Source organism: Anolis carolinensis, chromosome 1 (assembly GCF_035594765.1).
Source record: "Anolis carolinensis isolate JA03-04 chromosome 1, rAnoCar3.1.pri, whole genome shotgun sequence".
Classification (NCBI taxonomy): domain Eukaryota; kingdom Metazoa; phylum Chordata; class Lepidosauria; order Squamata; family Dactyloidae; genus Anolis; species Anolis carolinensis.
Window position 1 is genome coordinate 58,354,140 of NC_085841.1, and position 19,967 is coordinate 58,374,106.

The window sequence follows — 19,967 nt, forward strand, 5'->3', positions numbered from 1 at the left end:
ATAGAATGCAGCTCAAAGCAGATAATCTGGGATCAAATCCTGTATATAGGGCAGCGTAGATCTAGCCAGAAATCCAATAAAATCCCGTCTCCCATGGGTGAGACTGATGCAGAATATGGGGAATATTTGAGCCACTGAAGAAGCACACACTAATCCTACGGGGCACTGAAAACAAACAATAATTAATGGTTATTAATGATCCTTCCAAGCATTTATGGGTTCTAAAGCAATGGTAAAACAACTTTGAGCTCGTTCCAATAATAAAACGCTATTTGCATGAAATCCATTTTTTTCTTAATGACAGCATTTAAAAAATCATCATCAGGATAATTTCGGAGAATTAAATCAGTTTTGTATTGTCAAAGGCTTTCATGGCCGGGATCACAGGGCTGTTGTATGTTTTCTGGGCTGTATGGCCATGTTCCAGAAGTATTCTCTCTTGACGTTTCACCCACATCTATGGCAGGCATCCTCAGAAGTTGTGAGGTGCATATCAAACACAGAGTCTATACTATAGATCCTTTCATCTTGAGGCACCACTGTGCATGTACATTTAAAAACTGTTATTTGTGCTGTGTATGTTTGTGTGACCAAGAGCCATATTCCAAGGCACAGAGTTATAAATGTAGGGGGGAAAGGATAGGACTTTGAAAGGTTACATGAACGAAACTCATCATTCTGTGGCACAAATTTGTGAAAGGTGTCACTTCATATGATTTGTATTGCACTGAAGAGGACAAGATGTCAGCAATGCGATGCAGTGACAGCGGGTTGGACTGGATGGCCCATGACATCTCTTCCAACTCTATGAATCTATATAAGAAAAGACATGCTACACCAGGGCTTAAGCAGAAAATAGTACCGTTTAAAGCAGAAGTCTAAATAAAGGTTCCCTTAACTGCAGTCAGTAAAAAGGTGTTTCACAAAGTGTCTATTTACGAAATCTACTTTATGCTCCCTGCTCTTCCTCCTTTGAAGAGCATTCCCTGACTTCTTCTCCAAACATAAAAATAATTCATTCATTTCTCCTGCTAACCTTGATAATATGTCTCAAATGCAGTTTCCTCTCTCACCTTGCTTGGCTAATTTGGAAGGCGCAGCATTTTCTTCAGAGGAAATATAGTCCTGAGGGGGAGGGAAGCAGCACAGATTTTACTGCCTGATTTACTGGGCAGGGCCGAGGAAGAGAAGTGGAGAGGGAAAACCTGTCCTAAGGAGGCAGGAAAGCTGCTGAAGTCTGATTGCTTCCGTTTGTTACTACAAAGCTGCTACTGTTTTGCTTATGGGACTGCAGAGCGTGTATGGCTAGCCACTCATTTTTAAAATGTTTAAATCTTTTTGAATGAATACCTACAAAGCTCTGCAGGAACAATATAATAGAGAAAATGTAAAATTCACTGTGTAAACCACTAGGTAAGTATTGGCAAACACTGTTAATTCAAAGGCTGACAAGAAATTCCTACATGTGCGTAATAAATGAAGGTGGAAAAAAAGGTTGCAAATCTGGTTTAGTTAGCATAAATCATTACACTAATGTGACACAGAAGTTTCTACTACAAGATTTTTTTTTTTTTAAAAAAAATCTCTCTCTCATAATAGTAGTACTGTATCAAGAAACCCAGCATATAAAGATAGAAATAGTGCTAGGAAAATAGTGAGACATTGTGTAAAGACATGAAAGCATTAGGTACTAATTAGGGTTGGACAAAAGATTAGAGATTTTGTGCTCAGATGCAAGAATTATTCAAGAAAACAGCTAATTATTCTACTGAAAGCACAATACAATATTTAAAATGAAGAACAATTTTAACTAACTTTATTTATTTATTTATTTATTTATTTATTTATTTACAGCATTTATATTCCGCCCTTCTCACCCCAAAGGGGATTCAGGGTGGATCACATTACACATATAGGCAAACATTCAGTGCCTTTTAACATAGAACAAAGACAAACAAACATAGGCTCCGAGCGGGGCTCGAACTCATGACCTCCTGGTCAGAGTGATTCATTGCAGTTAATTACACTGGCTTGCTCTCCCACCTGCGCCACAGTATTTCAGTGGAAGACCCCCAGGGGTCATCCAGTCCAACTGCCATTCTGCCATACATGAAAAGCATAGTCAAAGCACCCCCAACAGATGGTCACCCAGCCTTTGTAGTAATAATAACAACAATAACAACAACAATGGAAAAAGTATATTAAACTACAAAAACTTTGTTTTTGCAGTATGCATATTCATTTCTGAAAATTACAAACCAAGTGCCTAAATCAGAGGTTCTCAAACTTCTGAAGCCATTGAGTCATTTTTGAAGGAAAAGTTTCTCGTGGAGCCCCAAACAACTTTTGGACACAGGGACCACATTGCATTTTAAAATCTGGCAGATGGGATAAGCCAGTGGCAGATGGATTGATAATATTTGTGTGAACTAATTAAAAAAAATGAACAAGTTCCTATGCACACTGTACATATCTTGTTTGTAGTGCAAAAACAGAAAAGAAAGAAAAGAACAATACAATATTTAAAATGAAGAACAATTTTAAGTAACATAAACTTAACAGCATTTCAGTGATAGACCCCAGGGGCCATCCAGTCTAAACCCCTTCTGCCATGCAGGAAAAGCACCTCCAACAGATGGCCATCCAGCCATCCAACCATAACAATAGGAGCAATCCCATGGGCCATCCAGTACTATTCCATTCTGCCACGCAGGAAAAGCACAATTAAGGCACCTCCAACAGATGGCCACCCAGTCTTTGTAATAACAACAACAAAAACAACAACAACAAGAGCAACCCCAGGGGCCATCCAGTCGTACCCCATTCTGCGATGCAAGAGAGGCTTTGCAGGCCATGGTGGCAGTGGCAGTGGCAGCAGCGGGTCCTGTCAGGCCATGTGCACAGTGGGGCTCCCTAGGCCATGCATGTAGCGGGTATTTTGAGGCCACACATGCAGTGGGGCTTCAGAGGCCACAGGTGGCAATGGGGCTTGTTAGGCCATGCATGCAGCACAGCAGTGGGGCTACCCAGGCTGTGTGCTCAATGGGGCCCCATAAGCTGCACAGTGGCAGCAAGAGGCCCCATGTACCCCCACAGAGCCCCTGATTGTGGACTTCACAGAGCACAGTTTGAGAACCACTAGTCTAGACGGAAGGAAATTATAGTACTATCCTCAGTCACAAAAATGAAGTTTCTGGAGTATAACAACTACAGTAGAGTCTCACTTATCCAACATAAACAGGCCAGCAGAATGCTGGATAAGCGAATATGTTGGATAATAAGGAGGCATTAAGGAAAAGCCTATTAAACATCAAATTAGATTATGATTTTACAAATGAAGCACCAAAACATCATGTTAGACAAAAAATTTGGCAGAAAAAGTAGTTCAATACGCAGTAATGCTATGTAGTAATTACTGTATTTATGAATTTAGCACCAAAATATCATAATATATTGAAAACATTGACTACAAAAATGCGTTGATAATCCAGAATGTTGGATAAGTGAGTGTTGGATAAGTGAGACTCTACTGTACTTTCAAAGTACGTACAACACAAACAGAAAATAACTTTCAAAACAGGAACATATTTTTTTTCAAATTTTGTTACATATTGTTAGGTTTGGTTTTGATTTTAAAATACTGAAAAACACCTTTTTAGGGATCTCTAGGTTGCTGGAAGCTGGTTCTATAGTCAGCTTCTAAGTGAACATTGACCATAGAAGTCTTAGAACCTTCTAGAGAGGTATTCTCACAAGTTAAAAGAATCAGGAATTTCTTATTTGTGTTTTTTCTCTGTGAGCTTAACCCCAGCAAATGTGGAGTGCTGAATGTTTAACTATCTTTGTTTAACATTCTATCTCAAAGAATACTAAGAACTTATAGCAACTTGATTGGTACTTCCTGAACCACAGGAGCTCACAGTGATTCTGAAGCAGGGCACCCAGAATAACATTATCATATGTGTTACATGTGGCCAGGATATTAGATTGGGTGTTTATCAGTGTACTGCAGCCCCTGCATGTCATTGCGGAATAGAGATGTCAAGTGGTGTCAATATGTGGCCATGATTTCATGGTTTTTGGCAGTGTTCCCCTCCCATTCTAGATGGACTAAGTAGGAATCTGGTAGCCATTATATCCGTATAGCCATAACACCTCTGTCAATTCAGCAGTAAGCTATCATACACAAAGAAGCAGAATTCACCTCTACATTTATTATCAGAGATGTAAGATTAACATATCAAGAGATGTAAGTGCCTGCAATGAATGTATGCACTGTAATAATAGAAAACTATAACAATGTGAATTCAGTGCTCTGGACTACAGCAAACCTTAGATCTTGTTTTTCAGCCACGGAGGAAGAAAATCAAATAGCTGAACACAAAAGATGACAACCATGCCTGGCAATTTGTCTGGGCACCAATGACTGTGTGTTGCCATTTACTAGTCAAAAAGGTATGATAGCTTTCTTCGAGGTTTGCAGACTAATGAGGACTGAAACAAATAGCAATTACAAGAGCTGACATCAATATGGGAGAGATATATATTATACACCAATTTCCCAAGCAATATAGTTTTCCTCAAAATTATTTTATTGCCTGTTTTGACTTATGCATTCTGTCTGTGATCTCACTAGAGGAAAAAAAAAAACCCGTATTTCCCTCCATTTACATAAAGGTTGTGTGTAAAATTGACTATGACAGCCTAGACATCTATGTAATGGCTTTCCACTAAACATAAAAGCTACCTAGAATAATCCATCTTGCAGAGAATACTAATGTCAGCTTTGATGCCTCCAGCACTGATGTATTCTGGGAGGCTTGCTGCAATCTGCCTGGTGTGTATTTAATGACGGTTAAAATAGAAAAGGAAACTAATATTTCTGGCTTCACCACAGGCAGCCCCAATCTCCACTGCCGCTGGCAATGACCAGATCAGTCTGGACTCTGCAACTGGAAGCAAAGACTTTCATCTGTTTATCCAGAGATACAAACACAATTTGTTTTCCAATTTTCAAGCAAGATGCAAGAGAGAAATGAGTGGGTGGGGAGAGGAGATTGAAAACCATTCACAGAAATACCTTCTACATGAAGCATTTCATAACTACTGCAATTATTTTATCAATACATAGCTATTGCCAAACTTTTTTAAAAAAAAACGCCAGGGCATAATCCAATAGCATTTAATTTGCTATTCAAACCTAATGATTGTGCCATGTTTTGTTGAAGTGGCAGCTGCTGTCCGACAGATGAAATCTCTCTATGTAGTTTATCAGCGTGCAGCACAAGACTGATTGTATGAAGGGCAAAGCATTCATGTCCCACGACAATACATCACATGATTCGTCCTCTTGGTTAGCAGCAACCAAACCTATACATTTATATTTGTCTGACAATGCTGGCTGTTATTAGAAATATTGATTTTCATTACAGCTTTAAATTTTTAATGTTTTATTTCATGTATTTGTTATTTTTCATCTGAATCTTGGAGCATCCCAATGCCAAAGGCTCAGAAACCTTTAAAGTTCAAGGACTGAGAGCCCAGTAGAAAAGAGGAAGATACAAATTGAGCATTCCTTATTCTGGAATTCCGGAATACTTCACGATCCAAAATTATGCACATGGGTGGCTGAGATACCTTTTCTTTCTAATGGCTCAGTGTACATGGACTTTGTTTCATGCTCGACATTCTACAAATATTGTGTATAAAATTACTTTCAGATGTTGTGTATTGAAACATATATGAATTTGATGTTTAAACTTGAGTATGTATATTCAAATACAGGTATTCCACAATCTCCCCAAAATACTCTAAAACATTTCTAGTCCCAAGCAGATAAAGGCATGATCATCCTGCAACAACACTAACATTGATCTTTTTTCTCTCCTTTTCTGGTTTTCTTTTTGTTAAATTATTACTCTCTTATTGCACATGATCAGAAGGAAATAATTAATTCCACCTCCTTGCCTCTTTTGCATTTCTCTCCATGTTAGAAGTATGTCATAGAATCAGAATCATAGAGTTGGAAGAGACCTCATGGGCCATCAAGTCAAGAAGGGAAGATACAGTTAATCCGGTGGCCCCCAAGGTACAAAAGAATTGCACCAGAAAAGATGAATGAAGTTTTGTTTGCCCTAAAATACAACCGTCACATGAATACTGCAATATATGGGTTTATCTGAGGAAAAGTGCCTGAAAGTGAAAAATAATATCATTGAACATATTATAATAATCTTTTTATATAAAAGGACCCTCTTACTTTGCTCACCTCTATTGTGTTAACTTCAAGCTGAACAAAACTACAGGACTTTGCAAATACAATGTATCATGTTACTGGTGTGATACATTAAAAATAATATATTTTAAGCCTTCATCCAACCTATGTGGTAGATTATTACACCTACTTCAGTTATCTGCATCACACAACATCATAGATGCATTCTAATCAAAACTATATTGACAAAATTTAATTTGCTTTTGTACAATGCAGTGCATGAGCAGCTATGAAACTTGAAACCTTGCAACTTTCTAAATTATGCCTGCAGAATAATGCCATGATATAAAGAAATCTGATATAGTATATCTTACTTAAAATAAATCTTTCAGTAATTCTCTGTTACTGTTCACAGTACTTTTGGCTTTTCAAAACACAGGGGAAGGAAAGAAGGAAAAAGTGGTTTTACTTTGGATCTCCCGTATCTCTGCCGCCTTCTTGGAAAAGTGGACAAGGGGGCACTGGAATGGGCTTAGATAGGAATGGGGAGCTCCTGTTTAGCTAGCCTTCTCCTCTTTGGCTTGTTTCCATTGTGTGCTAATGTGATGTTAAGGAGCTTTATTTTTCACTCAATATTTTATATGGGAAGACCAAATTTAAAGATTAGTAAGCAATTGGAACAGGATGTACAACCTTAACTAAAGATTGTTAATTAACTTATATCATCTGTGATATATATTTTCAATAAGCAAGTATGTTATTTGCCATACCAATTCTTTTCCTAATAAAATAGTACATTCTTAACAGAATAATTGTATCCCTAAAACTTGCAGATGGGAATGTCTGGGTTTTTAAAAAGAAACTTGAAACACGGGAAGCCAGCGTTGAAAACCAAGAATTCCCTAGAGCTGAGAAGGAGCCAGAAATCTATCACAGATAACATTGGGCACAGTGAAGAATAATATTTGCAGGGGTGATGTCATCACTTATTCTCCCATGTATCCATAGAAATCAAGGAATGCTATTGAAAGAAAACAAGGTTTGAGAAAGGCAGTGAGGGTTGGGGCAGGTTGCTCCTGTGACATCAGTAGCACTCAAGCAAAGAACGTATTTGATGAAGGGCCTTATGAACTAACAGTAGCCAATTTGAGTCTCCTTGTGGAGAGAAAAAGCAGAGTATAAATAAACATAATAAAAGTCATAGTAGTAGTAGTAGTAGTAGTAGTAGTAGCAATAGCTTCAAATAGTATTACAAACTAAGGGATATAAAGGAATTGTTGGTTTTCTGTAGCTCCAAGCTACTACTCACTTTTGCAGTCTTTTCCATCTGTCAGTATTCAGAACAGATAGAAGGTAAAGTCAAATCGACTGCACAAATTATTAATAATAGGGGAGGCAGAGAAGACCATAAGGAAAGAAAGGACAAAAGTGGATCTTTTCACATGCTAACTGTATTGATTTGTTAGGGACAGTAATGGTATTAAAATATTGCTTAGTTCTGACACTTGGTTGCATTGATTTTACAAAAAGTGCACCTGTGGGATTCAGACAGATAATCTGAAAGGAAAGATAATTCTTCAACTGCCATTTTATCCTTCCCAGAAAACATGGTGTACATTGTATTATTTTGATGAGAAATCTAAATTATTTTCAATCACCATTAGTCTTTTGTCCCCACTGACAAATATAATATAATTGTTCTGGCTGACAAAGAAAAACAGAACCCTTGTTTGATGACTAAATGAGGATCAGGGAGAGAAATTACTTCATAAAACATCTATTGATAATGTTGCTTGGCAGGAAATTCTACAAATGGCAACAGAGTTTTAAGTATTCTGCTAAGCATGCAAAATGATCCTCATTTCTTGTGATTTTTATATTGTTAATATATGGCTTCATCAGAGGCATAATTCATTATTCATTTTTGCCAAATTACAGTTGCCCACTTCATCACGTGAATGTAGTCATTTAAACATAATTGCACCTTTTGAATTAACTGCCATGGAATTACCGATAAGACCCTGTTTATAATCATGCATGGATTATTTTATTGGGTTGATTTTCATTTATATTTGTCGCCTTGGAATCTACTACTTATTCATGCTAATATGCATTTTATAAATACATAAACAGTTAGCTTTGAGACAGCCAGGCTCAGATATATTATGATGGTGATTATTATATCATTAGATTCAAGTCAAATATGAAGTTCAGTGTGAATAACTGTCATGGGCAATTTGTTATCACACCATTTTCTACAGGGGTGGAAAAATCAAAATATGTTGTTTGCAAGCTATTTTCCTGCATTTGGGCCTGTTTTCTGGAGGAAATTACCCCAAAAGCAGGATGGAGGCTTACGATATTTCAAAGACTTCTAGACAACTAAAGTGGTCACAAAAATAGAGGTTAGAGACCTCAGCAGCCTCTGGGTTATACTTTGCCTGCCTTTCTGTGTTGAAGATGCTCCATGTACATTCTTCAGACTTGGTAAAGAAACACCCTGGGTGCTCTACTGCAGAAACATTCTGCAGTCACTGGTAATTCTTTTTATTGGGCTAATTGCAGAAAAATATTGATGAACTCAAATGGTTTTCCCTTAAGGGCAAACAAGGAAGTTAAAGCATATGGTATATAGGGGTTTCATCACATTGAGGAACCTGTCACTCCACATCACCCGCATTGCCTCTGACCATCTCTCTTTTTTTTTTTTTTTGGGAGGGGAGCATTGACAGTTGGATTGCCCTCATGCTCACCCTGTTCTTCTCAATGAGAAACTCAGGAAGCCTCCTATGTTCTCGTTGCTCCCTCTTACAATGATTTCACCACAGTTGAGAGATGGAACTACACCCGAAGTAGATGTACGTCGTTTGATGGGATCCAATGGGCTGCATCACTCAAAGTGTCGTACGACGGGTAAATCTGCCCATGTGATAAGGTCATAGGTTGCACCCATCTTATGTATAACAAATTTTATGACACTACAGAACCTAATGCAATATAATTCCATTCCAAACCTGTCTCATGAAAATAACGAAGTCTGTCTGAAGTACTAGAGCTTCATTTTTTCATTGTACCTTTTGCACTGCAGTAGGAAACTTCCTTTCAGTGCTTTAGCATTCCCTTTATGATACCACACACCACTGCAGATGATTTCTCCTTTGGGATTACAATTACCTCACACCTGGCAACATACCTGTCTGCCTCAAAGAAAGGGACTCGCTGAGAACAGAAATAATGATTCATAGCAACACTTGCATGGTAAACGCTTTTATGTCCTCAACTACAAAACAAAAATAAGTGCACAACCTAAACAACTTATTTCTACTAGGAAAAGCTATGTAAATATTATATGTTATATATGCAATATTTAAATTCTGAGCTGAAACCACCATAGCAGCATTGTTCATGCAGAACAAATCTGAATAGAGTAACTGTCATGCAGAGAAATAAATGACAGAAATTTATTTAAATTTATCTTAAAAAGTAGAAACAAACCTGAAATATGGCTCAATATTCTACATCATATATAAATCTACATTCAAATAGTGATAGTGGTTGCATTACACCACCCTTCTGGTGAATGCCAATATGGTGTAACTGATGATGTACCTGCAATTATACCTGTTAATTGACACATTCTGCAAACAGGAAGGCACACTTGCTATCTCTGAAATCCTAGTGAGTAAAGATATATGCTAAAGCCATTGACAAATGATGGCATACTGCCCAAGAATATGCAACTGCATAGCTCAAATTCTGAAGGTTATTTTGCCTGTTTTTGAGGGGGGCATTCCCCAGCTTTGTTAAATATGGAGCCTAGCCTGGTTTACCCTGCATTAAGGATTTAAAATCCCTGTACACTGTCTGCATATCCAAGTTTTACTTCAGGGTAAGGAACTGATGTAGATAAGCCCTAACTTTGTAGAAACACTTTCCAAAGCTCAGTCTGGCTTTCAGTTTTTTATTACTCCCTCTATAACGGTAAAAGTTTTCCCTTGACATTAGGTCTAGTCGAGTCTGACTCTGTGGGGTGGTGCTCATCTCCATTTCTAAGACGAAGAGCTGGCGTTGTCCATAGATGTCTCCTAGGTCATGTGGCCAGCATGAATGTATGGAGCACCATTACCTTCCCACTGAAGTGGTGCTTATTGATCTATTTACGTTTGCATTTTTTCAAACTGCGAGGTTGGCAGAAGCTGGGGCTAACAACAGGAGCTTACCCCATCTGTGGATTCAAACCGCTGCCCTTCCAATCAGCATGTTCTGCAGCGATCACAGTCCCTTTACTCCCATCATAGTCCTGATAAATAACACGGCTTCACATAATTTGCCATAGTATAATACTGTATAGAGAGTTTTGAAATAAACAGACACAACTCCTAACTGGAACTTAACAAATTTCTTCCTCATAATTTTCTTAATTATCAAAAGCAAAATAAATGTTATCTAATCCCTTGCCCATGAGTTATACAAAGAGATTATCATCATACAGAATTTCTTTCTCTATTACCTTAAATGATTTGCAAGATTCTTATTAATATTCTTTATTTATTTATTTCCAATATTTGTATCCCACCCTTCTCACCCAAAGGGACTCAGGCAGAACTAATCAGATTTGTTTAGTTTGACATCCAGGAAAAGTTCACAAACTGTCTCATTTTTTTATATATATATTACAGGTTGTTCTGCTTTAATAGAATCTAATTGCAAGACCTTAAGGAAGATCAAGTCAGGAGTAAAATAAAAGTGCCAGTCAAGACAAGACAATTTTTATATCTAGAACTTTATCATCTAACCTACTATTTTACTACAGTTGTCTTATTGTTGACATCAGATACATACTGAGTTGAGCTCTCCAATTTCTTCAATCATGCAATTGCTCAGATTCACCATTTTGTGGTCTTGCAATTGTACTTCAACACAAACTTGTAAACCCCACCTTCTTGAACTACCACTTTTCCTTTAAATAAACTTTTAGCACAACTGCACAAATCCAGCTTTGAAAATGAAAAGGAAACAAATATAACTATAAAATTAAAGGAAAACAGCCAGGTTGGAAATTGTAAGAGGGTGGGGAAGCAGGTGGGGAAGAGGATGGGAATCAGAAGCAGTAGCATGTCACACCAAGTGGATAATGGGAACATTGTGGGACTGGGAGCTATTGATGGCTTTTACATGGGTAACAGCTAGGGTTGGAAGAATCATAGGAAGGAATGGGGCACACAAGATGTAGTGTGATAGGGTAACAGTTTAGCTGCAATAGTGTTCCTTATGCAATAAAGTCCTTAGAAATATTTGACAGAGGCCTGCATTTTACTAGGCAGAGGACAAAACATGCAGTGCGATTACTCCACCACAAAAAGCTGACCATTCTTGAGAGAACCACTGAGAAACTGGTAGTTGAGCAGGATTGACACTGCATACTTAATATTAACTGATGGATCTAGAGAGCCCTCAAATTATTTAGAGTGGGTGTGGGAGCCATGGGACCTTATGTTTTTGATTCATCTCCTCCAGCTCCCACTACATAAAATAATATCTTAAAGTTCATGTCTATTGGGAGCAAGATTATTTATTTATTTATAAAGTCTTTATAAGATTCTCCTATAAAAAAGTGTCTCATCACATACAAGTTGCTGGGCAGGAGTAACATAAGAGGCATTATTAAGGAAAAAAATATTGTGTTTTTTATGCCAACTGATCCAGACCATTTGTGTGACTGGAAATCTGTTGAGGACTTGAATTCTAACTACCAGCACAACTTACCTTGCAGTGTTGGATACCTAATTTTTGATCCTGATTTTGGGTGAACAACTATACAAAAGTGTAGAAATGGGCTGTCAATTTCCATTCTCTTGGATTAAGATTTAAGCAATATATTCAAGAAAAAGGAATTCACTGCTTTGTATCTTTACTGACTCAAGCAAAGAAAAGCTCACTGAACAATGGAATATGATTGAGAAGGACTTGCTTATGCAGCATCCTAGTAACAAGTGAGTTTTGTACTTAATAATCAGACTGCTTCGGTCAAGAAGAGTCAGAGAAACTGCATGAAGAAATATCGCTTACTGGAAGCAAGCAATGAAGTGAATATAGTTGGACTTTATGGAGTACATGCATGGGTTCCAATGAAAACAAGGAAATCTGCATGAAGAAGGGTTACAGCAAATCTTTTAAAACCTTAGTGATGTGCCCATTGAACTTTTACAGTCCTGGGAACTTTAGGGCAAGTTTTATGTGGAGTTTACATGCAGGCTTCAGAGCCATGCATATATTGACCTTGCACTGCGTACATTAACCTTTAATCTGGTATTGTATTTCATCTAGAATAATCAAATCTCAGTTATGCTCTGTGGTAAAAAATGCAGTTATTGTAAATGAAATTTATTTACTAATTTTGTTCAAATGTTTTCATTCTATCCTTGTGTCCCTTTTATCCCATCATGTCCAGGCTAAGACTTTAACCTCAGTCTTTACCTGAATCTGAAAAGAAACCAGCATTAGTGTCACACGTGGGAAATCAAAGATGAAAAGGCCCTCTTTTATGTCTTCTAGCATTGCATTTCCTCCATGGGTGGGGTGCAGTAGAGGGTAATCATAATTCTTGCTGATGCATAGATAGAGGTGTTCTTTCAAATATCCAAATGCCAAGGTGTTTAGGAATTTGGATGTCATTCCCAGCATCTTTAATTCATACCACAAACAAATTGGCAGTCTATGCACTTCTGTGAAGACCAGTATTTTGCACTTTCGACCTTTTCAGACTCAGTCTTCTCTGCATCTTTTTCCTGTTTCTTCATGCTGCTGAAAGAGAGTCCCACAGAGCCCATCACATGACACAGGGCAACTTCTGGTGAGACTCAGTTTCAACAGCATGGCAAAACGGTGCCTAGAGTGGCTTTGGAGCAGTCGGGTGTTACCCAACTCCTCACTGAATAACATGAAGAAGAAGCGAGGAAGGAAAGGAATGGAGGAAGGCAGGGAGTTTCTGTTTTATTGACTATTCTAAAGCTTTTGACTTTGTGGCTCATAATAAATTGTGGCAAGTTCTTGGTGGTATGGGGATACCAAGTCACCTTGTTTGTCTCCAGAGGAATCTGTATAATGGCAAAGTACCAATGGTTAGAACAGATCACAGAACAACAGACTGGTTCAAGATTGGGAAAGGAGTACAGCAGGGTTGTATACTCTCACCCTACCTATTCAACTTGTATGCAGAACACATACAAGTTAAAATTGCTGGAAGAAGCATCAACAATCTTAGATATTCAGATGATACCTTATAACCAAGGTGAAAGAAGAAAGTGCAAAAGTTGGGTTGCAACTAAACATAAAAAAATCAAGATTATGGCAACCAGACTGGTTGATAACTGGCAAATACAGGGAGAAAATGTGGTGGCAGTGAAAGACTTTGCATTTCTAGGTGCAAAGATTATTGCGGATATGGACCGCAGCCAGGAAATCAGAAGACGTTTACTTCTTGGGAGAAGAGTAATGACCAATCTCAATAAAATAGTTAAGAGTAGAGACATTACACTGGCAACAAAGGTCCAAATAGTTAAAGCAGTGGTATCCCTATTATTATTATTATTATTATTATTATTATTATTATTATTATTATTATTTATCCTGCTTTTCTCCCACGGTGGAACTCCATGCAGCGAACAAATGGTAAAAAGCAAAACTACATGATACAAAAACACAACAACATCCCCTCAGCCCAAGCAAATAAATAAAAAACCAACACACTGCACAAACACATTCATATAAATCATATAAATAGGCTGAAAAATTACAACATTTACCATTTTCAATAAAATTCCTATACCTCAGGCCACTGAGGTTATCCTAAAACATCATATTAGCCAATAGTAAACTATGGATGTGAGAGCTGGACCACAAAGAAAGCTGAACAAAGGAAGAAAGATGTTTTTGCACTGTGGTGTTGGAGGAAAATTCTGAGAGTGCCTTGGACCGCAAGAAGATTAAACCAGTTCATACTCCAAGAAATACAGCCTGACTGCTTACTGGAGGAAAGGATATTAAAGGCAAAGATGAAGTACTTTGACCACATAATGAGAAGACAGGATATCTTGGAGAAGATAATGATGCTGGGAAAAATGGAAGGAAAAAGGAAGAGGGGCCAACCGAGGGCAAGATGGATGTTATCCTCGAAGTCACTGACTTGACCCTGAAGGAGTTGGGAGTAGAGATGTCTGACAGGAAGCTCTGGTATGGGCTTATCCATGAGGTCATGAAGAGTTGGAAGCAATTGAATGAATAAATACACATCCCATCAACAATCCTGCTACTGTAACTTTTGTGTCATTTTCAATGAGTACATTAAGCTAGTCAAATTCGGAAGCATTTGGGTCTCTGGTGACAGAGATGGACTTAAGGGTAGTTTCAAGGTATATACCTGTGATCCCAGAAAGGGTAGGTTATTCACCCACTAGAAAAAAATGGCAGAGAAGAAAAGGTTGGATGGATAACTGTTTCTCTAGGCAGCAAGGACTGAACTTTTTACAGATTTAATTTCCAACAAAGTTGTTACTGTAAGTTCATTTTACGCAATTCTATCGTTATTTGTAATCTATTTGTTAGTAGCCAAAGTTTTTGTAGTTAATGTTTTCGATGCAATGTTTTGGTGCTAAATTCGTAAATACAGTAATTACTACATAAAGTTACCATGTATTGAACTGCTTTTCCTGTCAATTTGTTGTAAAACATGGTATTTTGGTGCTTAATTTGTAAAATCATAATGCAATTTGATTTTTAATAGGCTTTTCCTTAATCTCTCCTTATTATCCAACATTTTCACTTATCCAACATTCTGCTGGCCAGTTTATGTTGGATAAGTGAGACTCTACTGTAGTTGTATACAGAATGTGCACGTTAGGGTTGAATACAAGCATGGGCGTTTACAGTAAAGCTATATACAGAGAAAAATGAATAATAAAATACATACAATTATAACCTTTCTGCCCCCAAAATTAGCAGACAAATAAAAAGGTTGGACAGAACATGCTGTCCAATTGAATATGCAAAAGAATATGCTAAAATGAAAGAACAACACAGAGAGAAAGGGAGACTTAACCTCCTCTTCCAGAGAATTCCTAAGTCTATGATGGCTATTGAGAAGATTAGTTTTAGCATCCACAACAAACAATTTTTGATGGAGTAGGAAATTAGAAAGGACCATCTCCTCAAAGATCTTAAAAGTCAGGTAGTCATATGCTTGAATGAGATTGATCATGGACTTTTGTGGATATAAACCCACTTCTGTAGATACAGTGCAGTGCAGTGATTTGTTTCCTTTTGGATCTTATTACATTCCATCCCACTGCCATCCCATTGTGAGCAAAACTGCCTGTACACGCATCTTGTCAGAGCACAAGGCAACAAAAGGAAATTTCTTAAGTCTCTGTCACTTGCATCTCCCCATCCCCCAGACACAGATGGCTTGACATACAAAAATGTGGAAATTTAACAAGAATACATATATTGTGAGGTTTTATAATCCAGATTTGTGCATGTGTATCTCGGATTTGTGAAAGGCCTCAGTGTTTTGGAACTGTTATCAGATTTTTTTTTCTGATCATGATTTATAAGTGATGAAACTGCAAATAAATGAAGATAATTATTACTTCAAATATTGGCTGCATGCCTATCCATGTGAATATCTGCTGACTAGAATCTGTTATAACAACTAAAATTTGAATTGTATGATCAGGCCCCTCCCACACAGCTCATAGAATCATAGAATCATAGAATAGTAGAGTTAGAAGAGACCTCATGGGCCATCCAGTCCAACTCCCTGCCAAGAAGCAGGAAATCGCATTCAAAGCACCCCCGACAGATGGCCATCCAGCCTCTGCTTAAAAGCCTCCAAAGAAGGAGCCTCCACCACAGTCCGGGGCAGAGAGTTCCACTGTCGAACAGCTCTCACAGTGAGGAAGTTCTTCCTGATGTTCAGGTGGAATCTCCTTTCCTGTAGTTTGAAGCCATTGTTCCGTGTCCTAGTCTGCAGGGCAGCAGAAAACAAGCTTGCTCCCTCTTCCCTATGACTTCCCCTCACATATTTGTACATGGCTATCATGTCTCCTCTTAGCCTTCTCTTCTGCAGGCTAAACATGCCCAGCTGAATAAAATCCCACATTATCTGCTTTGAACTGGAATATATGGCAGTGTGGACTCAGATAATCTCTGAGGCCTGTATCTGGGGGGTGGGGGGTGGGGGGGGGTGGGTTAGTGGTTCAAACCACCCCCAAAATTTTTCAGGTTAAAAAAAACCTCTGTTTACTCATGAATTTTAACTGGTTAACCAAATCCCCATGCTATGTCTATGAGAAGCAAAAAATTAAGAGTCCCTCCAGGCACTACCACAAGCAGATATTGACAGGTCTGTAGCCGGGGGGGGGGGGGTATTTCAGGGGGTTCAACCCCCCCCCCCCACACACTGAAATTTTCAAAAACCCCTCCGAAATTTTTTTCTGGCTACAGCCCTGGCCCTAGGTCTTATGTAACATTTTTATTGTTTTTCAATTTATTTTGAAAAAGGCATTTTACCTTTCCCTGTTCTCTTCTGCATAGTGTCCAGTATATCATGCTCTTTCAATGAAGAGTAATTCACAAAACTGTGTTTCAAACATCCAATAATATTTGGAACAGTTTTCACTTGACAAGTAGGGGTTTTTAAAAATGCAATGTGAATTTCCTCAGCCATGTGAGAGTCCGGTGCTAATACAAATGGGGGATTAAAAGCTTTAGCTGCAGCCAAACATAGTGCAAAAGGCACCACACAGATTTCCCTAAATAACTCTGGCTGTGCATCTTCATCTTTACAATTCAACTCTCCTGCTATGCTAATCCTTGGCTTTGCTGAACACATTGTGGTTGATTTGGGTATGGGTTTAAATAGCCACTAGGAATTAGGTCAGTAGTATGTGCCTGTGTGCATCCACAGCTATTTTCTTTTGTTCTAGAGTTCTTTCACCAAACTGCTGTTTGTGGACACATGTTGTCCATTTAACTTTGATACTAAAATATATAAAATTACAGTGATAAATGCAGAAGAAATATTATCAATAGCATGGGAAGCATATTATTAGCAAAATAAAAAACATTTGGGCAATATTGATACTGGAGTTAGAGGAAAACCCAAAAGCTGATACCACATTAAAAGTATGAAAGAATAGCTCATAACAATGCTGTGTATAGGCTGCCTCTCATTCCATTGGGAACAAAGTGGTCATTTGAACCCAATATTCTATATGAATGTTACTTAGGTGATTTTGATTGAACTTGATTCAAGATTCAAGAAACCAAGGGCACATCTACACGGTTTCAAACCAGAAGAAAGTGCTTTCACTCTGCAGATGATTACATGGGAAATCCTAGAACTAGGTTAAGGCCAAGATGATGATACCGCAAACCACAGAACACTAATGCATATTTAGGGCTTTATTTTGTGGACAGCATAGTTTGAAGCTAGCTTTGAACTGCATTAAATGGTCAGTGCAGATGGGACCAAAGTTATAGCCCCAGGTTATTCGAGTCTTTTAAAAATGCAAGAGACACACTGCTGAAATTTTGACATGGCAGGGGATGGGGAAATACGAGAGGTCCAGAAATAGTAAATGTCTCGCATTCTACTTGCTATTGTTAAAGACTGCTACAATCTTTAGTCCCATGTAGTTGCAAGCTTCTGACATTTTGCCCAACATTTTTTAACCCTCAGCCTGGTTTCTTTTCAAACTAAGAAGTGGTCAGAAATTTGAATCATGCCGCAGCCTAAAGCCCATTGTGGGGAGGAAGAAGACCTGATGGAATTCTTCCCACCTTCTCTAGAGAGTGGGGAACACAGCCTTTTGTGGGACCCTCAGAGTCTGCATACAGTCTTCAAGATGAACAGCGAGCCAAGTTTTAGAGCCTGACCACCTGTTAATTCTGCCGTGTGTGAAGTGTTGGAACATGAGGAGTTTCAGATTGAAATGCATTCCAAAGATTCTGGGTAATCGTAGAACAGGCCCTCTTTTCTTTTATCTAAAAGCCTAATTTACCTCAGAAATGGGAAATTAAGAAAACATTGAAGTGTGGAGGGATTAGTATACCTAGGGATGATCAGAATTCATATTACTGCACAAGGAATCAAATTAATCATAAAAGGAATAGACAATAAATCCAGCAGCAAAGTATGTCTCAGCTATTTCAAACATGTAAAACTTGTTTAGACGAAGGCTTTAGAATGAAGTGCATGTCTCATTAAAGAATCCACTTTACTTGGCAAAACTGCCTAATTCTTTCATTACATAGTAGTTTCCTTCTCCCATTTCACTCATCATACAGACATTGAACTTATTCACCTACTCATACCCTGTCTGCCAAGGCAAAATAGGAAGCCTTTCACAACTTACTTTTCTTGTTTCTACTTTCATAAATGTTGCCATATCTCAAACTAATGCTGCAGTTCTAAGAGTCCAATCTGCCTAAAAGCCAAACTTTGTGCCCAAAGCAGCCTGGCCCTTTTCTTAGTTATTTGACAACACACTCAGTAGTAAATGTCTGGCATTGGTGCCATGTGCACATTCAGAATTGATTGTTCATTTTACAAACTAAATGCTAGGGTATGTTAGAGAAAACTAAAATCTCTGAACTGTCTTAGTTTGAGGAATTTAAGATGATTTTAAGGATCCTATTCTGACAGCCACTTTTATTCTTCTGAAATTGCTTTTCAGCTCTTCATATTGAAAGGTCAAGTTTTATTTGCTGGTGAAAACAGAAATTTAGAGCTAATACTTCAGCTTAAACATAAGCTGAAAATGCTTCTAGAGATCTTGGTATGAGAAAGGTATCTGATAGAATGACACAGAAAGCCAAACTGGGTATAAATACAGATCTTGACAGCTGTACAGCTGTATTTACCCTCCATTTGACATCTTAAGATCACATTGAAATTTCAAACTGAAAATTAGTTGACATTATGTTTCTAGCAATATTAAAAGACATACTATCAATACTATAGTATTTACTAGGTTCCCAAGAGCTAAGTCCTAGGGCTTTTTAAAAAAACACTCCTCCATTCAAACATAAAATTGACTTTGGAATCTTCAGTCTATCCTTCTAACCTAAAAAAAAATACAAAAATAGGTCAGCATGTTGAAAGCCAATCTTGAGTCAAGCTGGTTCTAATGATGGTCTACTTTTTCCCATAGTCGCACCATAGGGATATATTTTTTCACCAATGTCATTCATGAGGGAAGCAATTGGGGATCTTAGTAATTTTCTTCCTGCAGTGAAAAGGTTCTCAAAAACTGTGCAGCCTTTGAAGACTATTTGAAGTTTAAGACTTTGCACAAAATTTACACATGACATTTTGCACCGAAAATAACATTTTCTGAAATTGTGTTTAACTCTTCATATAAAAGTGTTCACATTTTTCTCCAATGAACACAAAAAAATCACAGAAGTGGAAACTGTGTATACAAAACAGAATTTTGTGCACAGGACACTGTACTTTCTGCACCAAAGTGCTTTTTATGTGCAGAAATATTATTTTTCTATGCATTGTTCTATGTTTTCTACAAAGAAAATGCAGTTTTCTATGTGCAGATATCCCTTGCAAATTTTGCATAGAAAAAGTTCTGAACTGTGTAGATTCCCAGCAGTTTAAGACTTATCTCTGTTTGGCACCCACACAAATCTGCCAGATACTGACTGGTTTTCTACACTATTCTCAAACAGTGTGTATTCA

At 37.9% G+C, this 19,967-nt stretch overlaps 1 protein-coding gene across 6 annotated transcripts in view; it reads right to left on the bottom strand.

The window, feature by feature from the left end:
* Window positions 1-19,967, bottom strand: part of chrm3 (cholinergic receptor muscarinic 3) — a 303,654-nt gene that overhangs the window by 51,024 nt on the left and 232,663 nt on the right. The window lies entirely within an intron of this gene.